This window comes from Arvicanthis niloticus, chromosome 4, assembly GCF_011762505.2.
Source record: "Arvicanthis niloticus isolate mArvNil1 chromosome 4, mArvNil1.pat.X, whole genome shotgun sequence".
Lineage (NCBI taxonomy): Eukaryota > Metazoa > Chordata > Mammalia > Rodentia > Muridae > Arvicanthis > Arvicanthis niloticus.
Genome location: NC_047661.1, coordinates 110,345,404 through 110,368,032, shown reverse-complemented (window position 1 = coordinate 110,368,032; position 22,629 = coordinate 110,345,404). Strand labels below are relative to the sequence as shown.

Sequence of the window (22,629 nt, the reverse complement as noted above, 5' to 3'; positions counted from 1 at the left end):
ACTGAGACCAAAGTACAACATTCAATGATCTATGCTCATCAGAAGAGGTGAGAATCCAGACATGATGGCATCTGTCAGTTATCCTAGCATGTGCCAGACTGAAGCAAGAAGATCACAAGTTCAAGACCAGCCTAAGGCAGTCCTATCTAAGACTGTCATCAAGCTAAGTAAAATCAAGCAGAAAAAAAGACAAGATAAACCAAAAGAAAGGACAACAAGGTTTATGGAGGAGGAAGTGGAGCTATGAAGAGCAGCAAGTTAGGAAAGGGGTCCAGGTTTCCACTGCACAGAAGCTGCAGGAAGAAGCTGGTGGCTCATGTGGCCACATAGGCAGTCCTCACTTGAAGGTGTTTTTTACTAGGATGAAAATGGACAAAGACTCTTTGAAGATACTTGAGTAAAAAGCCAAATTCTGACAACTAGGGCAGGAAATTAAGGCAGAAACAATGAAGAAAACGAAGGAGTACTACTCTTGCACACAATGTTGTATTGAAAGCTACTAAAGTGAAGGAGGGTAAGACTGACTCACCGTTACGAGTAATACTGAAAAACATGATTTACACCTGTTTCTAGACGGTGCTACATAGCTGTCACCCCAGTACTCAAGAGAAAGAAGCAGAAAATAGCAATACGTTCACAATTTTAAGACCAGCCTGGTCTATGTGGTGAGTTCAAGATCCACTTGAGCTTCATGGTAGCACCTTGTTCAACAAAGCAAAGTTGGGTGTAGGGGTGCACATCTTTGATTACAACAGTGGGGAGGCAGATGCAGGTGGATCTCAATAAATCTGAGATCTACATAGAAAATTCCAGGACAGCCAGTCCTACAAAACAAAAACAAAAAAAACTCAAAAACCTCAGGCATTGTGGCTCATGCTTATAATCCCAGCACATGGAAGGTGGAGAGAGGGGCTCAGAAGTTCAAAGCCAAACAAACAAACAAACAAAGTCAAAGCCAGCCAGGGCCACATAAAAATTCCAAAGCTATTTTCCTTACATGAAATCATAAAAATAAAAAAGCTTTGAAAATTACAGGACATTGATATTAGCAACACACAATATTTCTGAAGAGTTTTCATGATATTTGTCCAAATAATGATCTTAATGGTCTCTTCATAATACCTCCAGTAATGTTTTAATAGGATTGGAAGAGGGAAATATCACACGAGTTCATCCATAAACCAGGTCAAACAAGAGGTCATAAGTACAGGTCATACTAAGAAAAGAGACTATGTGTGCCCTCATATCATTATGACAACTGGTTTTAGAAGACAATGTTTTATCATTATTGATAAGTCATTCAGCTCACCAGGCTAACAGGTTATATGCAAATGTTTTTATCTAAGGGTAATATCTTCTTATTAGCATTCTATGCATCTACCTCCCTCCCTTTGATAGGAAGAACAGCAAAGCTGCCGCCTAGCAAAAATGCTGTACCCACTGACCATCAATTGTCTTTTGAAATTGCCGATATAATTGTATATCACATTATATATACTTCAGAAAAAAATAGGAAATGGCAGGGTAGGATTTAACGTTTCTGTGAAATCTCTGTAATTCTTTCAAAGCTGTAGGCAGCATAATTCTTAAAGAAAAGAAATCAGGTATTTAAAAACAATGTTCTACACTGCAGGCAGGAAGAACAGGGAGAGTGCACCTAGTTTTTGTTGGTGTACTGTCTTTGTTATTAGCACAATACAAAAGAAAAACGAACAAAAAAAAATCAAAAAACAAAACCAAACCTGCAGTGCACTGTAAGGCATTTCTTCAGTGGACAGCAACAGACAGGAAATGGCCTCTTCTCCATGAAGCTTGGTGGAGAAACAACTGACTTAGACAACAGATGGTCAGGCCAATCAAGTCGAGTCTGACACAAAGTAGCATGGCACTGGGTTGGTGTTACTAGTCTCTCCCTCCATCAGGAAGCAAAGACTGGGTAGTGAGGTAGCAGCACCTCTTCTTTCTCATTTTAGAGACATAGCTGAGGATCTGATAACAATCGGCTGTTGTTCAGATAGTAAATTATCTTTTAAAAACTAGATTAGCCACACCTAGGGGGGCAGATCTGAGAAATACATAGTACTGACAAAAGCTGGCTCTGAATTCCTCCTACAGATGGACTCTAATGCCAGCAAACAAGTGATTATGCACACCAGCGCCGTCCTTTCCCAGAAGTAGCTAAGAAAGGAGGCTTTCTTTCAATCAACAACAAAAACTGGAAAAACAAAAACTCATAATCTACAGACATTCATAGTTTCACTTCATTTTTCTGATGAAAAGTCACAGTAGCCAATAAGAATAATATTTTTTCTTTTAAAGTAACAAATGTCATGGTGGTTAAGGGTGGGTGGGGATACAGAGAAAAGAATTTGGCAAGAAAATGTTCAGAAAAAGCAACTGTAACACAAACATACTTCCAGATAGACAAGAACCACCTGCTACAACAGAGAGGTTTTAAAAGATGAACCAAGGAGATAATTTTAAAGGCTTTTCTTTTGTTTTAAACAATTTTAATATAAAGAAACTTTTAGACATGTCAGATATATACCATGTTTTTAATCCCAGCTCTTTAGAAGCAGAGAAAACAGATCTCTAAGTTTGAGGCCAGCCTAGTCTATATAGTGAGTCCTGGCCTAGCCAAGATTATATAGTGATGCTAGAGAGATGGGCGGGGTGTGGGTGAAGGAATTTGAATATTTGGGGGGGGGCTGAAGAGATGGCTAGGCAGTTATGAAATCTTGCTCAGTTCTTGCTGAGGGTCTGAGTTCTTCTCTTGGGGAGCACCCACTTTGGGCAGCCCACAACAGCCTGCAGTTCTAGTGTTAGGGGATCTGATGCCTCTTCTGGACACTTCAGGTACCATACATGGTGCACACACATACACTCCGGACCACACACATACACATTAAAAAATACATACCAACATTAAATTTCCCATCTATTATTAAGCATAGAAAGCTATATAATTATGTATATATTCCTACAGCTAGTCAAGAAACACTCCTGGAAGTAGATGGTTTACTACTGATAAGAGTAATAAGTACCCACACACATACTTGGAGTCTTACTTAATCCTTACAACAACACTGTGTTTAACAGTGCTTAAGGGCTGAAAAAAAAAAAAAAAACTAATTCGGAGAGTTGGAGAGTTATGTAACATGTCTGGGTTCACACAGCAAGAGATCTAGGCAGATTTCCTGAAGTCTGTTCAACTCCAAAACCCACACTTTAAGCAACTCTGATACTATGCACGACAAAAATGCATTCAATGGTCTGTATAGAATTTCACATCCAAGTCAAGAAAAAAGAAATTATAAGGAATCTTCCGGTGTTTTAAAATCAGCAGTAAATTTAACTTCACACGAAATGCTTACAGGAAGACAAACAATTTTGTTCAGTTAATACAAAATCAGAAATCGGATTGCTTCTTTTCTCCTTCCTCTCTTTTCTTCTGTTTAAAATTAAATAATTACCACGGACATGGCTCCTTGCCCTTTAAGACATAAGTCCAGTGTGCAACTCGTCCTGTCAGGAGCCAGGTTCTCACTGGGAAATGGAATGGGTGACTGTCTGTGAAAGGGTACAGGGGGCTACTAAGCCCTTCAGGAGTAACTGCAGACCATCCCCAGAAGCCAGGCCTAATGATTAAACTAAGGTGAGGTACAGGAACCTGAAAAGGAAGGGAGAGTATGGAAGTCCTGTGTTCTCCACATGCATTCTGATACATGGGTATGAGCATTCAACAATCATGTACTCACACACCTTATTTATAAAATAATATTTCTTATTTGTGGATGTGCATGCATGTGTGTATCACAGCGAAATTGTGAAGGTCATATGACAACTTAGTAAATCAGTTCTCTCATTCTATCTCCATGAGGGCTCTGGAAATCAAAGCCAGGTTACTCTATTTGTGTAACAGGCACTTTTTACATGACTTCTAACATCAGCTGGCCAGCTTTCCAAAATCTCCCAGAGAGTTTGGCCTTGAAGATAATTCAAGAAACAGGTCAGCATATGGGGGTCATAGTATCTGCTGCCCTTGCCTGTATGGGCCAGGCTGTGGTAGGATAGGAATCCTATCACTTCCTCCTCCTGGGTTAGTCCTGAGTGTGCTCTGACTGTCAGGACTGTCAGTGCATCAGACATTTAAATACCGAATAACCAGGGTAAGACCCCTGAACTACAATGGGAATTTCAGTTTCTAAATGGGGGTTTTGTTTTGAGACAGGGTCTCATGTATCCCAGACTGGCTTAGAATTCAGTGTAGCCAAGTGAGTATGACAACGGGCAGGTCATCCTGCCGTCCCCAGCTCCTGGATACTGACATCACAGGCCTGTCACTGTGGTTTGAGCTTCTCTGAGCAGAAAAGGCAGGACACAGGACCAAACAACAGGTTTGCCTAGATACTCCTTGGATTCCAAAGCTGGCTCCCCAGGGCGCTGTAGACACCTGCTGAGGCTTCCAAGGCTACCCCTGCTAAAACTTAGATCTGAGAATGACTCTGGTTTGGAGGGAGTTTCAACAGGAATAGCTTGGCTATTTTAGTTCTGGTCACTAGCCGGCAGTTTTGAATTTCCACATGAACTCAACAGACTTGAGAAACAAATAGAAAAGAGCCTGAAGAGATGACTCCGTGGTTAAGAGCACTTGTTCTTGCAGAAGACCTATGTTTAGTTCCCATCACCCACAAGGGAACTCACAACCATCTGTAACTCACCCACTTTTTGACCTCCTGGGGTACCAGGCCAACACGCAGTACACAGACATACATGCCAGCAAATGTTCATACAAATAAGCTAATTAATTAATAATCACTTTTTAAAAAGGCCAGACAAAGCAGGTGACCGCTTCTAATCCCAGCACTTCGGAGGCAGAGGCAGGCTGATCTCTGTGAGTTCTAAGCCACCTTGTCTACAGAGCTTCAGATGAACCAGGGCCACGCAGGGAGACCCAGCCTCAAAAAAAATTAATTTAAAAATAAGGTCTTGCTTCAAAGCCCAGCTAAATGTTATGATTACTGACTTGTGAGACCACACTTTGGTAATTGTTTGTAAATGGAAGAAACATTGTTTCCTTAGAACTTATTTTAGGCATTCTTCTCAGTAACAATGTGACACATAGAGTTCCCGGCCTTTCCTGTGTGAATACATACTATATGAGAACATTTTACAAAGAGGAAGTGTTTGCATTTCATGAAGTCATGAAGTTAAGGGAAGGTGTCATGGCTGTTTGTTTCTTTTTCTCTTTCTCTCTCCCTTTCTTTTCCTTTCCCTCCCCCTCTCTCCCTTTCTTTCCTGTTTTAAAGATTTATTTATTTTATTACTTATTTTATGTATTTTATTTATGTACACTGTCCTGTCATTGTCTTCAGACACACCAGAAGAGGGCATCAGATTTCATTACAGATGGGTTGTAAGCCACCATGTGGCTGCTGGGAATTGAACTCAGGACCTTTGGAAGAGCAGTCAGTGCTCTTAGCCACTGAGCCATCTCTCCAGCCTGTCTCTGTCTCTCTTCCTCTTCCTCTTCCTCTTCCTCTTCCTCTTCCTCTTCCTCTTCCTCTTCCTCTTCCTCTTCTTCTTCTTCTTCTTCTTCTTCTTCCTACAAGACCCAGCTGAGTTCAAACTCCCAGACATCCTACTGCCTCAGACTTCTAAAGGCTGTGATTGCAGGTCTGCTCTTTGTTTTCAAAATTTATGTAGTGTGTGTGCGCAGGCCACAGTGCATGTATGGGTAGGTCAGAGGACTACTTAATGTAATTTATTTCACCGTTAGGTAGGTTGTGGGGATCTGATTCAATGAATGTCCTTAGGTTTGCAAGGCAAGAGCCTTTGCTCTACAAGTACATTTCCACTATGCTGCCTTATTCTTTTGAGTTGATTGTGTGCCAGGGTTGACCCAGAACTCCAGGGCTCAAATGATCCTACTGTCATCAGTCTCAGAAATAGTTGTGACTACGGGTCACAGTTGGTTCCAGACCTCATTTCTAAAGAACACACGCACACACGCACCCACGCAAAGGATGCTTTACAGGCAATATAATAATGTTAAAGTAGACTTAAGGTTCCTGTAATCGCAACCGATCCTGTCGAAGAGGTTTCCAAATTACCTATTTAAAACGCAACATTCAGTGACAGGAAAGCGGTGGGTGTGCGCCTTCACATTCCCTAAACTACTTTCTCATGATTCCTAGGAATTTGTCTTGATCTCATCTTCAAAAGTTAATAATTACCAAAAGGCACATTAAAAATGTAAGAAAAAAAAAAAACGACTGAGCAAGAAAAAAAGTGCCAGCTGAAGAGCTGGTGCGCACAAGCCTTGAACTTCAGGGAAAACTGAGCGCGGCTTGTTCGGAATCCAGCTTCCCACAAGGCGGTTTCTTCATTACTTTACAGGAGTGGAAATGTGTGCAAAATAGAGGAACTTACAGGGGCGACTTGAACATTAGAAGCTGCTGGCTTATTTCTTTCGAGTGACAAGCAGGGGCTCAGAGACACCACTCCCCTCGGCTCGGAGAGACAGCACCCCCTGCGCGGCCCACGTGGCCAAAGTAAACAGAAGGTGGGCCTGGGCGGGGAAAGCCGGGCGCCTCCGAATTGCTGCCGTGTGGAGTCTTGAACGCCCAGGCCCCTCGAGCTCTCCCGCCACGGCCTTGGAGAAATGGGGAGCGGCTTGGCTGGGCGACAGGGCAGGGGTTGGCAGGGAGGGCGTGGGGGCGAGTGGGGAGCCGACCGGTGCGGTGCTTGGCAGCGGGAGCGCGGGGAGCTAGGGGCCCCCGGAGCGCGCGGGAGGGCGCAGAGTTTCCAAGTCCATACGGGGCCCCCGCGGGGACAGAGGCGCGGAGGCCCACGCGCGGGTGTGCGGCCGGCGGCCCCGGGGGCTGCGGAAAGGCCGGGGCGGAGCTGAGCCGAAGAGGCCCTTAGCCCCCCGCGAGGGAGCGAGCGCGCAGCTAGGACTCGCCGCGCCCCCGCCAGGGAGCGAGCGCACAGCCCGGGACCCCGCCGCGTTCCCGCGAGGGAGCGAGCGCACAGCCCGGGACCCCGCCGCGTTCCCGCGAGGGAGCGAGCGCACAGCCCGGGACCTCGCCGCGTTCCCGCGAGGGAGCGAGCGCACAGCCCGGGACCCCGCCGCGTTCCCGCGAGGGAGCGAGCGCACAGGCCGGGACCCCGCCGCGTTCCCGCGAGGGAGCGAGCGCACAGCCCGGGCTCCCGCCGCGTTCCCGAGAGGGAGCGAGCGCACTGCCCGCGCCCGCGCCTGCGCTCGCGCCCGCGCCGCTCGCATGCCAGTCACGTCCGCCCCCTCGGCGGCCGCCCGAGAGCCGGCCCCGCCGAGCCCAGAGAACAGACGTCAAACTGCCTTATGAATATTGATGCGGAGGCGAGGCTGCTTTCGTAGAGGAGCAGAAGGAAGCAAGATGGCTGCCCTGTAGGATTTGTTAGAAAGGAGACCCGGCTGCGACGGCGGCGGACTGCGAGGCTGAGGGACCAGAACCAGGTCAGAGCGCTGCTGTCCGCGCCTGTCTCTCTCTGTCTCTCTTCTTCTCCTCACTGTTTTCAGCCGCGGAATGGTCCCTTTCCAATCTCCCTCTCTTACTCTCGGCCTTGCGGGAACTGTCATGTCACCCACAAATACTAAGAGGGAAGAGGGAAGCCTTACAAAATTACTGGAGCTTCTTCAACATGGCTGACAAATATAGTTTTAATTCAGCACCCCCTTCTCCTGCAACCTGCACTTCTGGGGTCCCTTCTTCCTGCTAATGCGTGTCCCCCCTCCGTACCCAGAAAACTTACCTTTGTACCTCCCACCAGCCGCTCTTCTGGCCTTTTAGTTTCAGGAAAGTGAGTGTTTTCTTGGGGCTGCCTTCCTGAAAGAGTTCATCTTTGGGGACCACCACTTTCTCTTTTGATCCTCCTCCCCCTGTCCTTAGTGTAAGTCAAAGGAGCCCCTAGTTCATCCTCAGACACCCCGGAAAGAACACTGACCCGGTGTGTTTGACTCTTTTATCTCTAGTAGTGTTTGTTTGGGTCCTGTTCTGGGTTTGTGTCTCCGGCTTCCAGCACGTTTGTCCCCCCGTGGACTACTACACTAGACAGATGTCACAGTGAGTGGATTCAGGATCCACTACGTGGAGTTTTTTTTTCATTCTTTCTTTTTTCTCTTGAGTCCGCGCGTTTTGTTAGTGGCGCTGAGTGAGAGAGGAAAGAATAGTTTCTCTGCTCCCTGAAACAAGACCAGAACCCACTTTTCTCAAGGTTCAGAAGCTCTGCGTGGGTTGTGCCTTCCAGTTTGGGAAATGTGTGTAAGAGAATCTGTGCAAATCTCTGTGTTGGCTTTGTGCTGCCCCCGAATCAGCTTCGTTCCCCTTAAGTGACAGGCACACACAAAGGCAGGCGCAGGCCGGGGGAGGGGGCGGGCGAAGCGTTCCGAGTTGGAGAAGGCAAGGTCAGGGGAGCCCAAAGAAATGAAACCCAATCCCAGCGAAGATCTATAACAGTCCCATCCCAAATTTCCTTAACTCTGACTTTCACTCTTTTATTTGGTCTTTCACACACACCCCTCCCCACTCTTCACTCAGATCTTGACTCTCTTCGCTAGATCTGCTTGCTTACTGTTAGAAAGCTAATAGGGTTTCTATGGAGAGTTTTCTACGTTTGGCTAAACCAAGTGAGGCCTGGACAGACTCTTGAGAAGGTTAAAAGACATGTTACTTGCTTGCTAATGACTTCATGATAGATTTTGTTTGCTTTGAGCGATTTTTCTTTCTTCCGATTAATTCTGACTAATTCTGGAATAGAATTAGGTTTGTTTGTTTTGTTTTTCCCAAGTTGTTTGCTTAAAATGTAGCAAGATGTTGTGGTGTTTGTCTATCTGGGGAGCCGAATACATCCGTAGATTTAAGAATCACAAGTCACATACGGTACTTTGCTCTAAATAGGATTATATTGGTAAAATTCATACTCAGAATTCATGAGCAAAGAACCAGCATAAGGATAAGATTACATGTTAGGGGATGTTGGGATTCACAGGGAAAATATATTGGTTTGGTTTAAGACTGTGGGTATTGTAGCCTAGCTAATGAAATCATTACATTTGCATTTTAATGGAAAGTTGAAATACTGAAGAGTAGTTACATTCTTCTCCATGTTTGTATGTGTGTTTTGTAATGTATTTTGAATACAGTATAAATTACAACATAATAAATATTAATTTAAAAAACTGTTATTAAGCAGAAGACTGTGAAAGATTGGGGCTTAAACTTAAGATCAGTAGGGTTGGTGTGATTACAGGGTAGAGGGAAAGGCATGCCGCTGCATAAATCAAATCTCCAAACCCTTAGTAGTTTGCTTTACAGGTCTTTCTGTTTTGGTTCTCAGAAATGAGAAATGTGGCTAAGTTTGCTTTAAGCTTGCTACTAGGGGCTCATCCACATGACCAGAGGGAAGAAACATTACTCATCCCTGAACAGAAGCAGTTCATTGGTTCTGACTTGCCCTAAAGTCGTAGAGGAAAAACAGAATTTTTTCTCCCATAAATGTCTATTGTTGGTTGAGAAAACTATAGTCAAATATTCCAGCTATCTAGAATTAAAAATAAGTAATTTGTTTCACTAGTAGACCAGTGTGTCATGACTTCTTTGGTGGACCACTTTTTAGATTCATGATATTTTATGCCCTCAAACTACATGAAAGTGTTTTCCATTCTTATCAATAAGTTGACTTATTTTTTGTTATCATAGATGCCTATTCTTTCCTGCTGGGAAGTTTAGATTCTTGTTACTTGGTGCATTTCAGTTTTATGCTGAAAACAGCTGCTAAGTAATATTATTTTAAGGGCTTCAGGGAAATTTTGTATCTTTTTGAGCACTGAATAAAAAGAAACACTTTCTCATTTCTTAGAGAACTTATGGAATCAAGCATGGGATGGAGAGTCTACAGTAACCTTTCATTTACTGTGTGTGTTAAAGTTCCATTTAAGTATTCTAAAAGTTCTTAAGAGCTGTTTCAATTGATTTTACTTTAGAAAAAAAATTAAAACAGTAACAAGATTGGTACCTTTAAATGTACATTGTTTTATCTATTCACATCTTGAACTAATGAAAGAATAATCTGGAACCAGGCTTTGGTTTATTTAAACTCACTTAAAGTATTCTTTAAGGCTTTCAGTAGATTTACTGTTTAAGTCTGTGCTGGGAACCAGGGGGATGGTGTAGTTTCCATGTGGTGACATATGTCCCTGCATACTGGCATCACCAACACTTCTCATGCAATGTGCACACCTGCTTTGGACTCTAGGATGACTTCCCCAGTCCTCATTGGCTGCTGGGTTTGTGTTTCCTTTTGGTTTCATTTGTTGAAGCTAGAAATTCCCTATCAATTTCTGTAGCTCCACCCAACCCTGTTGTAAGCCAAGTGCCACTATTTCCTTGTTTGCTTGCCTCATTTAGAAACCCTTCTTATGACTCACTGACACATCGAAAAGAAACTCTATTTTCCATCATTACCCAAGAAAATTAGTCAATTTTTAAATGAAATTGTCATCATATAAAATGTCCTAGAAATGTCTGAGCTCAAGTCTGTAATCTTAGCACTTGGTAAGCTGAGGCAGGAAGATTGTTAAAAAAAAAAAAAAACATAGAGCTAACTTGGGCTATAGAATGAGACACCTCAACAAACAAACAAACAAGGAGATGATGTGAAATGCCAGTATTTTAGGCTACCTGGTATTTTATACTAGATCTGACTTTATGCTGTCATCACTCCTACTTCTTCAATTGTTATTTTAAAAAAGATTTGTTTTCTGTGTATGAGTGCTTGCTTGCATGTATGTATGTGTACAGCATGCACACCTGGTACCTTTGGAGGCCAGAAGAGGATATTGATGCCCCTGGATCTGGGGTCAGGTTGTGAGTGCCACATGGGTGCTCCTTGGAACCCAGATCCTCTGCCAAGGGCAGTGAGTGTGCTTAACTGCTGAGCCATCTCTCCATCATCACATCTCATAATCTTACACAGCTTATGAGTTGAAGACATAATATAATTGTTTCTTTAATGGGACAGTATTGGTTTATTAAAATTATGCTTTCTCAAAGATTATGCTGCCATTGAATAGCAGTTCCTAGGAGCAGCAGCAGAGCAAAGCCAGCAGCAGGAAAATGTCTTGAAAGCCAGCTTTACAGTTGGAGCCTTAACTATGGGAGAGTCCGGTTGCCAAGCAGAGCTGGTGGTTATCTTGGAAACTGTGTTGAAGAACAGAGCCACAGTGATTTTTGCCAAACACACAGTATTTACTTGGGTCTAGCGTTCTGGTTTTTATTACAGTTTACTGCCAAAACTAAGTGAATACTGTGACATTATTGAATGAGGTTATACAGTGCATCTGTTGGTGTATGTAGGGTTCAGCAGGGGAGGAGGGGCAGCCACAGCATATGTGTCACTGTGACCACCAGCAAGAAGACTTGTGTGCACTTTGCGCTTGCTTGTTTTCAAGTGTATTCTGACTACAAAACAGACATTGCAGAAAATTCGAGGTTTAAGATAGATATATCATCCTTCTCAATAGAATTGACCTTGAGTGCCATTTCCAAATGTAGCAAATTCTCAGTTTTGAGTTTCTCCATTTGTTATGAAAGGTATTTAAGAGGTTGGAAAGAAGGCTCAGCAGTTAAGAATACTTTGCTCAATCATAAGGATGGGAGTTTGAATCCTACTACCTACACTGAGTGGCTTACAAACACCTATTAACTACACGTCCAAGGGTTCCAACACCCTACTTCAGCCTCTGTAGACAGCTGACTCTTAGACTGGATGTGGTAGCATATGCCTTTGATCCCAGCATTCAGAAGGCAGAGGCTAGCAGATCTTTGCAAGTTTGAGGCCAGTTTGGTGGACATAGTGAATTCTGGGATATCCAAGGCTATAGAGAAACCCTGTCTCAAAATAAGTAAATAAATGTTTAAAAACAGAAAATCTCAGATTAGAAATTTATAGGCAAAAAAAGTATTTAAATGTTCTATGCTTTAGCAAGCAGAATGGTAGGTTTTAAGTATTTTTGGAAAATGGATTCAATAATCTTAACCTGCAGTTTTAAAGCTATGTTTTGTGTGTTTATTTTCTTTCTATGTGTATTTCTCTCTGTATATTGTACTATGTTCCTACAGTGCCAGCAGAGGCCAGAAAAGGGCCCAGATCCCTTGGGACTAGTGTTACAGAAGATTTTGGTCTGCCACGTGGGTGCTGGAAACTGAACCCAGGTCTGGGAAGAGCAGTCAGTGCTCTTAACTGCTCAGCCATCTTCAGCTCTAGTTTGAGATAAGGTCTTGGCTGTGGACGACCTGGTACTTGCTATAGAATCCAAGCCGGCCTCACACTTGCTGCAGTCCTCCAGACTTCATCTTCTGAGTACTTACCATGCTGATCTAAGAAACTGATGTGAAATCATATCCTAAATAGTCTGAGAATTAAACCAAAGCTGACTAAACTGGGATGAAGTATTTTTGAAGGATAATTTAGAGCATAAAATAAATTCATTGTTGTCCTAAATATACTGCAAGTGTTTCTTTTAAATTTTATTTCTTTCTGTCTGTTGAGCAGTTGCTGATTTTTATATATTTTTATTCACTAGCAGGATCTAGCAAAAACTTTTTTTTTTACTGGAACATGTGTCATTTGTACTCAAAATAAAATAGGAAAATAATGTGAAAGGCCTCAGTGATGGGCATGGTCAGGGTGGTAGGCAGTGATGCTGTTTTTCCTTAATGTAAGTTCTACAGGGAAAGCCAATGAATGGCTCCTGTTAAACTCACCCATCCTCACCGTAGGATTTAGTGGCTTTTAATGCATTTATACCAGAATTACATATTTTTATCTGAAGCTTTTCTTGAAATAGTTGTAGAATCTCTTCAGTTATATGAAGCAATGTACACAGATCCTGTGTATATGACCTGTTCTCCTCTAGTGGTGACATTTTGCACAACTTTAGTACAGTGTCATGCCCAGGAAGCTGGCATTGATTCAGTTGATTCAACTCAACTTGTGTGTGTGTGTGTGTGTGTGTGTGTGTGTGTGTAGTGTGTAACTCAGGCTCTCAGATATGCTAAGCAATCATTTTTCCCTTGAGAAATAGTGATTTGTTTGTTTGTGTTTTATTGTTGTTTTTATGGTAGGGCCATGCTCTGTAGGCCAAGCTGGCATCAAACTCATGGCATCCTGTCTTAGCCTCTGTAATGCTGTGATTACAGGCACAAACTTTCACATCCAATGCTCTCTCTCTCTCTCCCTCCCTCCCTCCCTCCCTCCCTCCCTCCCTCCCTCCCTCTTTCTCTTGAGACAGCGTCCTGCTATGTAGTCCACGATAGCTTCCTTCTGCCTCAGCCTCCTCTGTGCCTTGGTTATGGATGTGGGTTGCCATGCTTGTCTTTGTGTCTGCCTCTCTTTCTTGACTTTCTCCACTCGTTCATCCCTGTATATACTTAGTTCTATGTACTTTTATCTCATGATCTTGAGCACAGAGAAGCTGGGCACAATTCTCCGTTATGCATGTGATTGTACCATTGTGTTTTAGCAAAATATATCCAGTTATGAAGCCTTTTGCAGTTAGTTCAGGAGGTGGAGCCTAAGAAATAGTAACGGGCTGTCATTGTTTTAACAGATGCTGAATGTATAGTAAGATCTGGAGACGAAATCTGTAGATTGAATATTTTAGTGACAAATTTTGGATCTTATCCAGCTGAAAACAGAAAGGCATTAGTAGGTCTCATCAGTTTGTAAAGTTTGAATTTTTTTTTTTTTTGCAAGACAAGATCTCACCATGTAGACCATGTAGACCAGGCTAGCCTCAGCCTCATAGAGATCTACCTTTTCAGTGCCGGGATGGCAGGCATTGCTGCTGTGTCCAGCTCCCCAGTTTCTCTTAGTATTTGAGAATCACTTTATTGAAGGTAGATTTTTATAGTCCAATCATGATACTTTTTAGTTATTTACTCCTTTTTAGTCCTTCGTTTTTACTTTTATGAGCTTTCAAAATTTGATTCCCACCCCCATGCAAAATTGGAGCATTGTGATTTGTTGGGTTTGCCTTGCTATCCCAGGCTGACCTAAAACTTGATTTAGCAGAAGATGACCTTGGCATTCCTTTCTTCTCCTCCCTCTCTTTGAGACAGTGACTTTCTTATGCTAGCCTTAAAATCAAAATTTTCCTCCACCTTTCCAGAACTAGGATTATAAACATGCACCACTATGCCCTATTTGGCCTTGAATTCTCGATCCTCTTGCCCCAGCCTCCTGGATGTCAGATGCTAAGTATAAGGTACTTGTCTGCATCTGTGGGTGATTTCTTAAAAAGGATGATTTATGTGAATCAGTGTTTTGTCTGCATGTGTATCTGTACAGCATGTGTGTGCCTGATGTCTGTGGAGGTCAGAAGAGGGCGCCAGATCTCTGGGAACTACAGTAACATAATTTTGAGCCATCATGTGGGTGTTGGGAACTAAACCCAGGTCCTCATTGGTTAAGAGAGGCACGTGCTCTTAACCAATGAGCCAGTTCTCCCTGTTGTTGATTTTGTTTTGTTTTTGTTTTTCAAGACAGAGTTTCTTTATGTAGTCCTGGCTATCCTGGAACTCACTCTGTAGACCAGGCTGGCCTCAAACTCAGAGATCCTCCTGACTGCCTTCTGAGTGGTGGGATTAAAGGCCTGACTACCATGCCTGACTTCTTGTTGATATTTTAAACTTTACATTTACAAATAATTTCTGTGAAAAAATAAAACATATTCAAAAGAAGTGATGGGTTGTTTTTGCTGATGGACTGTTCTCTTCAGAGAACCCTGCCTGTGGCCAGGCACAGGGGGAAGCTGCCTTTCATTAAGGTGTGCTGTGCTGTAGTACATTGGGGTTTGCTATTGTGACTGTTCTGAGTTACCAAAGTGTGCTCTGTGGGTACTGCAGCCATAGTAGTTGTCATTGTCATGGCTTCATGGACATTGCTGAAATGCACCTTATCAAATTACTGACTTTCTTCAAAGAGTATCACACTTTAATGGGAATGATCCACAGAGCCTTCCATTTTATTTTGTTTTTATAGTTTGTCTTAAACAAACAAAACAAAACAAAACAACGGTGGTCTAAGTGAGGGTGACCGAAGCCAGGTGATGTGCCGAGGTAGCTGAGTTACTCTTCTCTGTTTCTTCCCTGTCTGCGGTTAGGTCAGCCTTTAGGACAAGGCTGGAATCCTCTAAGGTAGACAGAGGTGCACGGCCACAGCTGGGTCCGTCAGCACACTGGCCTGCTCCATCCCATTCCAGCCACAGCTGCATTCCATCCTCAGCACCCTGCTCCTGCCCACTTGCTTCTTGTCTGTCCGTACTCGTCCCAAAAGTTCCAGATCTGAAGTTTCAGTCTTCATATTGGCTGTTGGCTGTAGCATGATCTCAGTTTTTGCACCTTTCATGACTTTTGCATTAAAAGGCTCACTTTTCACCGCTCCATAATTATAATGAGAAAACTTTTTTGCAAATAAAGTTGGCTGATCAACTGTGAGGGTCAGGCAAGAGTCTGAAAATGAATGTTAAAGCACTCACATTTCTATTTTAAAGTTAACAAAAGGAACAAACCCCATGAATAAATACTTTCCAGATATGAGGAAAGAAGGAATCCCCCAACTTAAAAATGCTTAACACATACATTTTTCTTTTAGTAAAACCTTAGGTATATCTTAGAAAGAACATTTTAATTTTATACTCTTAAATTCTGTTTATTTATGCAAATGTCAACTAAATGATTATTTTTTGTCTTGTGATATTATTTATGTTTAGGTTGACATTCAAGCAAGAGTGTATTTTAATTTATGGGAAATCACTGGCAGAAACAAAGAAAGGTAGCAGACATTTCTGCAGAAGGCTCTTATCTCCTTCTCAATGGCTTGGGTTTGATTACTGCTAAAAATTGGCCATTAGCTTTGGGACCTAAGTTTTCACTAGCTTGAAATGATCTCTTTCTTTTTAAAACATTCTTTTTTCAAGTGGAAAATTTTATAGATTTCTTTCAAATAGATCTGAAATCATTTCTACAAAGTGCCTATTTCAAGTGTTAAAAGATAGAGAATGTGTCATTTTTAAAATTTAAGGTTTGTTATTTTTTAATATATAACTTATTTTTATATTATATTCATTGGCGGTTTGCCAGCATGTATGTCTGTGTGAGGGTGTCCAAAGTCCTAGCATTGGAGTCACAGACAGGAATGAGCTGCCACATGGGTGCTGGGAGTTGAACCCAGGTCTTCTGGAAGAGCAGCTACTACTCTTAACCACAGAACCATCTCTCCAGCCCTTAAGATCTGTTTTAACTTATTTATTAAGAGTTTTGCCTGGGTGTATATATGTGCACCATGTGCACCATGTGCTGGTGCCTGAAGCAACCAAAAGAGGTTGCCATATCTCTCAGAACTTGAGTTCTAGATATTGTGATCTTACATGGGTGTTTGGGTCATCCCCAATCCTCTGGTAGAGCTACCAGTGCTTTTAAGCACTGAGCCCCTCAGCACCAGTATATTTAATTTTAAAGTAAGTTAAATAAACAAGAAAGACTAAAGATAAAATAAATTCTCATTAGAGCAAACTCTTTGTCATCCACGTGTACATTTTCATGGCCAAGGAAGTAGGTTTCTGTGTGCAAAAGCATTCAAGTCTATTGTGCAGGACCCTGTCAGTTGGACACGTGGGCCAACTCGTGGCAGCACTATTTACAAACACTTAGGCAATCCCTGGGAGAGAGGAGGCTTTTGTGTCTGGGGCCGGGCCCGGCCCCCTTAATTAATAGTCAAAAATCTCCTGGCCAGGCTCTGACCGGTCATGACCCCAAGATCAAGGTGTTTAGGTGAGGCCTGCCCAATTCAAAGTTTACTTACTAAAGCCTGGCAAGCTGAGCCTGCATGCCGGCTTAGGTTAATCTCCTGAGGTTCACAGAGCCGGTCTTGCTAGTCTTTTTGTTTATTTGTTTTGGTAGATGATGCCTTGGTTCTGTTAATTAGTGTCCAGTGCATTAAGTGTGGCCTCTTAGCACAAATGCCGTTCAATTAACAAAAGAGGATCTTGGAGGAGCTGAGGGAAGGGGAATCATAATCAGAACATAGTGTATGAAAAAAAAACCACTTCAATTTTAAAAACAAAGAAGAAAATCCTTTGTTTAGTTTTGGGGTCTCATGAGGTGAATCCCTGATTCAACCCCCCAGAGTAGGAACTATGGCCAGAGAAAGTTGATACTTCCCAGGCTTCTCTCTCCCCACCCCCACACTGGCATCTGAAATCCGCCTTGTTGGATGGCTGCCCTACCCTGCTCAGGACCCATCTCACCCCCGGAGTAACACAATAGAAAGAAAGCTTTCACTTAGGACTTCCTCCTTTCCCTAGTTGATTTCTGGGGATTTTCATTTGTATTTATCCATAAAGGGTCCAGGGAGCTTTTTGTTTTTGTTTGTTTGTTGTTGTTGTTTTCCTTTCTTTCTTTCTTTCTTTCTTTCTTTCTTTCTTTCTTTCTTCCTTCCTTCCTTCCTTCCTTCCTTTTTTTTTTTTTTTTAAAGCATCATGACTTTAAATGTCTCATCTTGTGTATGCTTGATCTGTTGTTGTAAGCAGGCTGGTCCTGATATGTAAAGTCTGAGGAGGTTTAAAGTTGTGTTTGTGTTGCATCCAATTGTGGGTTCCCCGTGTTAACAACTGAGATGCAGCAGATAAGTGTTTTCCGAGACACTGTCTCACTATGTACCTCAGGCTGCCCAGGAACACTGAATCTCCTTGTGTAGCCTAGGTTGTCCTTGAGCTTACTACATAGCTTAGACTGCCCTCAAACTTGTGGTGGTTCTCCTGCCCTGGCATCCATAATGCTAGCTAAAATACATACCTGGCTAAACCATTTGGTACATCCATGACAAGGGGGGAGGAAGTAAATTGAGAGATTATTTTATATGCAGTTTAATAATGAAGTGCGTGTATGTGTATTCAATTGAGTGTCAGCAAGTGTTGAACACAGAGATGTGCTAGCTGGGTGAGAGGAAAACATGCAGAAATGACGACATTAATAGTTTTCAGTGAATAATAAACACTGTCACTAGTTATGAAAATTCCAAGGTTGACTGTAAACTGATTTCATCTTGTAACAAATTGTCAAATACTTGAAAATTGTCTTGTTCTTTACACTTTTAATAATTCTTATAAACTATAGGTTTAATTCTGTGTGTTTGTTTGGATTTGATTTTCATTGTGATTGTTTTACAGGTCTTGGGCCACTTTACCTCCAAGCTGTATCCTCTGTTTGATATTTTATGTACGTGTGCACATTAAAAGCACTTATATGGTTACCCCTTTGACAGTAACCACCTTCAGCACACTTTAAAATTATTATTTATTAGATATAAAAAACATAGTTCATAGACAGCATCGTGTATTGTAATCAGATATAGACTCTAAGGATTGAGGTGAGACGAGAGAAGACTGTAAGGGAAAGTCAGTTTGCTGGTGTTGCTAAGGAGGCAATATTTAATTCTAATACAGGCAATATTAACCACTTTCTGTTCTGATGATTTCTGTTTCTTCAGATTCCATATGTAAGTTAGATCATGCCACAGGAAGCTTCTCAAATTGTGGCTTTCCTTTTCATTAGGTATGTGTGTCTCTATCCTGTTGCTTTGTCCTCTCTATACTTGCTTCACCATCTGCAAAATGGAACAGCCAAAAATTTTGATATGTTCCTAAGAGGAGCCAGTGAGATGTCAAGTTTCAGGGACTCAGTGGATGACATTTGCTCTTCAGGTGTGTATTGTCTAGAATAGGAAGAAAGTGACCATCATCTTTGCTTCTATGGAGTGGGCAAGAATCAGGGTTTGATCGCCTTGCCTGTTATTCCAGCATCATGGAAGCTGAGGCAGGAGGACTGCCATAAGTTTGAGGCTAACGTAAGCTACATAGCTATTTATAGACTATCTATGCATCCGAAGACTTTCCTGGGATATTTTCCAATCATTACTCGAAGGACCGATTTCTCTATTTCCTGGATGGTCCTTGGTCTGAACTTGGCATAACTTTCCCAGTATTGGGCCTGAGAAAGAACGCACAGTGTAGTGGCATAATCTCTAAAGAGATGGAGAATCACTTCCATCCTTTGGATTGCTGCAGTCAGACACTCACTCCCCTTGTCACCTGTTTTTGACTCTCCTCTATTGTTCTTATAGGGATATGAAAATAAGCTTGACTTTAGAAATGTTAAATGATTGCAGGTCTAAAAACGATCAACACTAAAGAGTGTATGGGGTGGTGGCTCACAGCTAGGTTCCCAGCACACGGGAGGTGCAGCCAGGAAGATATGAACTTTCAGGTCACTTAATGAAAAATTTGAGGCCAGCCTCTTTCTGCCTTCAGGTGAAGAATTAAAGGCATACACCACCACACCTATAATTTTATTACTTGGGAGGCAGAAGCAGGTGGATCTCTCTGAGTTCAAGGCCAGCTTGGTCTCCAGAGTTCTAAGACAACCAAGGCTAAACAGAGAGACCCTGTCTTGAGAAAACAAAACAAAACAAAAACTGAACAATGCCATGTTGACCCCGTGACCTACCTCTGCCGAGTGTAAGATGTGAAACTTGGTATTTCTCCAGCATTTATTTCTTTTCTTCCCTCCCTTCTACCACAATGCTTTTCTCCTATTTGTTTTCTTAACATGTGAGGAAGAGTGTGTCTCCAGACCCAAATCTTCTGTTTTCTATGCTATTCTATATAAGAATAAGTATGTCTGGTCGGGCGGTGGTGGCGCACGCCTTTAATCCCAGCAGTTGGGAGGCAGAGGCAGGCAGGCCAGCCTGGTCTACAGAGTGAGCTCCAGGACAGCCAGGGCTACACTGAGAAACCCTGTCTCAAAAAAAACCAAAAAAAAAAAAAAAAAAAGAATAAGTAAGTCTGTAAGTTTCATATTTTGGGGGCAAAGGCTATATAATATAGCTCATAGACCTGCAAACATGGGAAAGACTTGCTTCAGTTTGATCCTAGCGACACAAAGGGAATAAATATAGCCTAATGTTCATTTATAGCTAGTGTGTTTGTGTGTGTGTGTTGTTTCTTACTGCTAACTGAAACAGGTACATCACTTACAGCTGTGATTGTGCTGTTTCGAACTCGTCCCAAGGCATGGTAAACACACCGAGCAGGAGGAGAAATCCTGACACAGAATTTGCCTTGCTTCAAGTGTTAACATTTTAAGCATCAACTTAAGTGAATTTTGTTTTCATGTATTTTTTAAATTCCTTAAAATGATGCTATACTTTGGTTTCTTTCACGCACACTCTCAGACTTTCCTATAAACAATCATTTTCCCTTGAAAACTCTAATTGCTTCTTGTGTTCTTTAAATGCTCATTTCTAACCAGGAGTGAGCATCTGTGTGTGGGGCTATGTGACTGAACTCTGTGGAGGTCAGAAGCTCTGAGCAGGAAGTGTATTTTTCTTAAGGTTGCATCTTGTACTACAACACACAGAGTTTCTGTCATCTTTTTGCCCTGCCTGGGCTTAATCATGGTTCTCTCTTGTATCCACCTCTTCTCTTTCACAGGAGTCTGTACTCTAAGCAGTTTGGAGGTCCAGGAGATAATATCAGTCCTAACCTGTCCAAAATGCTTTACATTTTTCTGTATGGTTAGTAGAAACATACTTGTATTTAAAATTATTTGGAGTAATTAAAATTTTTATTTTCTGGAGACAGAGTCTTACTGTGTAATACAGGCTGTTCTCAAATTCTAGATCTTCCTGCCTCAGACTACCAAGTAGGGATTTCAGTATGCACCACCATACCTGGTAGTTTGGAATCATTTAAAATAAGAATTTAGGACACATTGGAAGATCACTAACCATCTGGTATTGCTTGTGTAATATCCTATGTCAACATTTTAAACATCCAACTGCTTCTTATGAAAGCAGTCGAGTCTTTAATTCTAAATTCTCATTACAAAGTATTTAGCATATAACTTAAAATGTCATTCTTCTTAACACTGTGATCCTATATATTTATTTTTGGCTTTTTGTTTTGTTTTGTTTTTTTCCAGACAGGGTCCACTATGTAGTTCACAGATATTCTTTTGCCTCTGCCTTCCTCCAAGTTCTGGGATTAAAAGTGTGTATCCCTGAACCCAGGCTCTATACAGTCTTAAAACAAAAACCTTCACTCATTTTAAGGATTTTTAAAATTTATTTATTTATTTATTTTTGAGACAGGGTTTCTCTGTGTAGCCCTGGCTGTCCTGGAACTCACTCTGTAGACCAGGCTGGCCTTGAACTCAGAAATCCTCCTGCCTCTGCCTCCCAAGTGCTGGGATTAAAGGCGTGCACCACCACTGCCCTTGAGGAATTTTTCTTGTTATCACTTTACCTCATTATCTATTCTTTTTGGTTTTTTATCTATTTTATTTTGTTTGTTTTCTAATTTATTCATTCACTTTGCATCCCGCTATCAGTCCTCCTGTCCTCCCAGTACTCCTCATGCAACTCCTACCCCCATTCCAGCTTGCCCTTCTCTTTTGAGATGGTGAAGCCCCCCCCCCCTCTGGGTGTCACCCCTACTACTGTTCCTTGACTTCCTACCCCCTTCTACCCCTGTTGCACATCAAGACTCTGCTGGACTAGGTGCATCCTCTCCTACTGAGTCAAACAAGGCCGTCCATTTAGTGGAGCAGGATCTGCAGAGAAGTAGTCAACAGGCTTCGGGACAAGCCCCTGCTCCAGTTGTTGGGGGAGTGGCATGAAGACCAAGCTGCTCATCTGCTGCATATGTGTAGGGGACTAGGTCCAGCCCACACTCACTCTTTGGTTGATGATTCAGTTCTGGGAATCTCCAAGAGCCCAACTTTGTTGGTTTTCCTGTGGAGTCCATGTTTTCTTCAGGGCCCTCAATTCTTCCCCCAACTCCTCCATAAGACTCCCGGAACTCCATCTAATGTTTGGCTGTGATTCTCTGCATTTCTTTCCACTGGCTGCTGGGTAGAGCCTCTCACAAGACAATTATGCTAGGTTCCTGTCTGCAAGCATAACAGAGTATCATTAATAGTGTTAGGGATTGGTTCTTGTCCATGGGATGGGTCTCAATTTGGGGCAGTCATTGTTGACCATTCCCTCAGTCTCTGCTCTCTTTGTCCTTGCACATTTTGTAGGTAGAACTCATTTTGAGTTGAAGGTTTTGTGAGAAGGTGGCTGTCCTTATCTCTCCACTGAGAGTCCTGCCTGGCTACAGGAAGTAGCCACTTCAGGATCCATGTTCCCCACTGCTAGAAGTCTCAGCTGGATTAGCTGAGCCCCCCCACACACACACACCCTGGGGCCTCTCACCATCCCATGTCTCTAAATCTCAACTATTTATCTCATTCTTTTGTAGTGTTCACTAAAGAAATGGATTACATTTCTTTACAGTGTAGTTTACTAAGTATTCCCAGCTAACACAGGAATACAACAACTGTCTTCCATAGCTAATGTAGTATGTGTCCTTTTAATGACCTACACTATAACATCCTCCCCAGCCTGGCTGACATGTCTACTGTGACCTCCAAGGACTTTCACTTGTTGAAATTACCTCCTGGGAAGATGCATGCTCACCCATGG

General features: G+C 42.4%; 1 protein-coding gene across 6 annotated transcripts in view; it reads left to right on the top strand.

The window, feature by feature from the left end:
* Positions 1–6,433: 6,433 nt before the first annotated feature.
* Tet2 (tet methylcytosine dioxygenase 2) overlaps positions 6,434–22,629 on the top strand; it is a 71,912-nt gene continuing 55,716 nt past the window's right edge. For 2 of the 6 annotated variants that reach the window (XM_076933271.1, XM_034501079.2), the window contains exon 1: positions 7,342–7,498. The gene's annotated coding sequence lies outside the window, so the exon portion shown is untranslated. Of the gene's footprint in view, positions 6,566–7,341; positions 7,499–22,629 lie in introns of those variants that run through there. The other 4 variants (XM_076933268.1, XM_076933270.1, XM_076933269.1 and 1 more) reach the window with 4 other exon arrangements.